At 39.5% G+C, this 4,074-nt stretch overlaps 1 non-coding gene across 1 annotated transcript; it reads right to left on the bottom strand.

The window, feature by feature from the left end:
* Nucleotides 1-2,621: 2,621 nt before the first annotated feature.
* On the bottom strand, nucleotides 2,622-2,725 carry LOC111769865 (U6 spliceosomal RNA). Its single transcript, XR_002802708.1, has one exon. It is a non-coding gene; the product is annotated as a U6 spliceosomal RNA (small nuclear RNA).
* Between the last annotated feature and the right edge of the window lie 1,349 nt (nucleotides 2,726-4,074).

Below are 4,074 nucleotides of genomic sequence, written 5' to 3'. Positions count from 1 at the left end.
TTGAAGGTACTTGGATGGCTGGCTGTGTGCATTTGGAAATATACAGTGTTCTCCTCCCATGGGGCTCAAGGAAGCTAAAGAAAATCAGAGGATTCTAAATGTGAGTTGGTAAAACCTGCGACCATTAAAGGAGGGAGTGGGCCTCACAGAGTTACTTCATCCTTTTAGATTTGACTGTCCATACTCAGCTATTATTTTCTCTCTTTTTAGCACATAGATTTTGCTTTTCAGTGTCCTTCTCGTCTAGGATGATTCAAAACAAGGATTTATGAGATTCTACTGTGTGAAAGGTACACATCAAAAGATAGACATCACACAGAAAAGGGGAAACACTAGCTTAATTTTAAGACACTTAAACAAGAAGTTACCTCCCATTTGCAAATATATTTCAGGGAAAGCTTCTTTGGAATTCAATGTCCCGAACAAGAGTGAACATCTTCACTTGGTACCCTTTCTCTACTGCAAAATCTACACAGTACTGGCACAGTTATCTTCCTACACTACAGGAGGGGTACTTGGAAAACCACATACATCTTAGTTTTATTTTAATCCAAGCGTCTGTGCTCATTAGAGGTACTCATTTTCTAAAGAAAATTTCCAGAGTCTGTTTGAAATTCACTTAATGGTGTATGTGTTATTTTATTTTAACAAATCTAAATTTTCATACAACCAAATTTACGTAAAGTAGGATTTAGTTAACATGTAATAGGAAAGAGGCAGGGCAGATGGACACATGATTTGGGGTTTATAGAAACTTATTCTGGAAGGCTACAGTTTGGGCAGGCAGACCATAATCCTATATACAAACACAAGTTAAATTGAAGGCCAAGTTAACCTAACTTTATATTAGGAAGCAGGTGACTTGGGTTCTACTCTGTTGAGAATTTGTGTGTGTGTGTGTGTGTGTGTGTGTGTGTATACATAAAAACATATACTGTCTTCTGAGATTTTTTTTTCACTGATAAATTAGACATATGATTTTTTTTCGTCTTTTCCCCAAAGCCCCCAGGTACGTAGTTGTGTATATTCTAGTTGTAGGTTCTTCTGGTTGTGCATAGGCATGTGACAGTGCCAACTCCAATGGATTATTAGGATGATCTAACAACATAAACTATTTGATCACTATACGAATATTGTGCCAAGGTAAAGAATTACTAGAAATAGAGGAAATCTGCAAGTATCCTTAAATCACTCATTCTTAATGCTTTCCTTTGTGACCCATTTCAGGCCATTGTCCTCATCCTATCGCCTCCCTGCTTGCTCAGCTCCAACCCCACCTGTCTTTCTCACGTTGAACTAGCTTTAAGGAGAAGAGACACAATTGCCAGCAGGTGAAAGGGTAGGTGTGGGATTTGGGACTTTTTTAGCATAAGCACATACACAGCAAAGTTTTTAAAAAATTTTTATCGAGTATAATTGAGGTATAACATTCTACTGGTGTCAGGTGTACAACCTAATATTCAATATTTGTATAGATTGCAAAGTGATCACCATGAATAAGCCTAGTTAACATTCATCACCATGCATTCTTACAAATTCTTTTCTTCTAACGAGAACTTTCAAGATCTACGCTTGGCAACTTTCAAATGTGCAATACAGTATGATTAACATGCTGTACATTACATCCTCATAACTTACTTATTTTATAACTGAAGTTTGTACCTGTTGAGCCCCTTCCCACATTTCACTATTCCCCTCTCCCTGGCAGCCGCCAGTCTGATCTTTGTATCTATGAGCTCAGGGGTTTTTGTTTGTTTTTTTTAATTCTACATATAAGTGAGATATGTGTATTTGTCTTTCTTTGACTTATTTCACTTAGCATAATGCTCTCGAGGTCCATCCATGTTGTTGCAAATGGCAAGATTTCCTTCTTTTTTATGGCTGAATAATATTCCAGTATGTGTATATGTGTGTGCCTTGGCTATAATAATGCTGCAGTGAACATGGAGATGCATGCATCTTCTCCAGTTAGTGTTTTCATTTCCTTTGGATAAATATTCAGAAGTTGAATTTCTGGATCATATGGTAGTTCTATTTTTAATTTTTTGAGGAAACTTCATACTGTTGCCCATAGTGACTGCAACAATCTACATTCCCACCAATAGTGTACAGGGGTGCCCTTTCCTCCACAATCTCTCCCATGCTTATTTTTTGTTCTTTTGATGCCAACCATTCTATCAGGCACGAGGTGATATCTCATTGTGGTTTGGATTTACATTTTCCAGGTAATTAGTGATGTTGATCATCTTTTATGTACCTGTTGGCTGTCTTTATGCCTGCTTGTAAAAATGTCTGTTCAGGTCTTCTGCCCATTTTCTAATCAGATTGGTTGTTTTACTTGCTATTGAGTTGTGTGAGTTCTTTATATATTTTAAATATTAACTCCTTATCAGAGATATGATTTGCAAATATTTTCTTGCATTCTGTAGGTTGCTTTTTCATTTTGTTGACAGTTTCCTTTGCTTTTTGGGAAAGAAGGTTTTTAGTTTTATGTAGTCCCACCTGTTTACTTTTGCTTTTGTTGCCTTTGCTTGTGATGTCAAGTCCAAAGAATCATCGCCAAGATGCATGTCAAGGAGCTTACCACCTGTGTTTTCTTCTAGGAGTTGATGGTTTCAGGTCTTCTGTTCTATTGCTTCATGAATTTACATGTCATCCTTGCTCAGGGGCGCTGCTAATCTTTCTATCGTTCCAATCTTAGTATATGTGCTGCTGAAATGAGCACATCAAAGTTTCTTTGAGCATCTCAATGTATGTGTGTACTTGCTTATATAAGTGTGTGGAGAGAGTGGGCATTAGAGTTAATCTGAGATACAAACTAATGCACCAAATGTGCTGCTAAATAAGAAATGTTGTACCCCAGCTATCAGCTAGTAAATTCCCCTAATCTGTGAAGTGCTGAGTTAAGTTCACAGCATAAGCAAGGGGCTTGTTGTGCTTTCCCCAAAGGTACACTTCTCCCCAAGGGGAGATTTAAGTTGACCTTATTCTTTGTCAGTCCAACTTGAGTAACGTTGAGTTGCAATCTCTCTATGTATCCTCTTTCTAACCTCTGGTCTGAAGTTCAGAATCGTTTTTCCCAAGAGAACATTTCCCTCAAGCACATTCTGTAGCCTTCTCTACAGAAAAATGTTCAAGATACTGTTCCTGAGAACACTGGAGATAGGCTGACAGTCAAAGCACTCATGGTGGGTTTAGCCTCTGTACCTGGCATTTTAAGGGTCCACCCCCTCACTCCTGTGCCAAGCCAAGAGAAGAAACCACTTCATAAATTCATTGTGGAGACCACAGTGAAAATGAGGAACTGGCCATGCCGCCGCAGGATGTCATCCCAGCTGTTTCCCATTCACAATCTGGTTCTGAGCAGACCAAGGAAAACTTAGGATGAGGCTGCGCTCAGACTCAGTTATACATTCAAATGGCCTGTATTTAGAAACGCTTAAAAACTGTGATGGCTTAATTAAGCTAGTAACTTTATGGCATGCTTCTCCTCACAGCCAAACTCTAAGGCTTTTCTCTTTAACTGAGAAGTCAGCGCGGTGATTTTGCCTTGCTGGGATGGCTGGCTGGAGGAAGGAGGAGGGGCTCCAGGATGGGAAAATGAAGAAAGTGGGTCTTGGAGGGAGGTAAATTCCCCCTGTGGCAGATGGTGTACAAATGTCCAGTCCTTTGGAGTACATAAAACAGGGATCTTGCAAGGAGTAGGCATTAATTTAGGTTCCAGGAAGAGCAGGGCAAGTTTTCACATGGGGAAGCTTGCCTCTGCAATCCATCAACTAAAACACTCCATTTCAAAGAGGAGAAAAATGCTGTTTATGATTTCCATGTTACCTGAAAGGAAAATAAGAGCATCCTATAAGAAAGAAGCGTAGTCCCACCCCCTGCCCTATCTAACCCATGTCCTCCTTACTTTATATGCCCACATGACTTAAAACCTTGGAGCGGTATTTTAATGTCATTGAATAGACTTTCTACCTTCATCTAGAGGTAACTGACGTCTACAGGGAGGTGGGCTGTTCTGAGTCATCACCATCTGCTTCACACAAAGGGCTTGTTAGGGCACCAACAGTTACA

This window comes from Equus caballus, chromosome 1 (genome assembly GCF_041296265.1).
Source record: "Equus caballus isolate H_3958 breed thoroughbred chromosome 1, TB-T2T, whole genome shotgun sequence".
NCBI lineage: Eukaryota > Metazoa > Chordata > Mammalia > Perissodactyla > Equidae > Equus > Equus caballus.
This window is presented reverse-complemented; position numbering and strand designations above follow the sequence as displayed.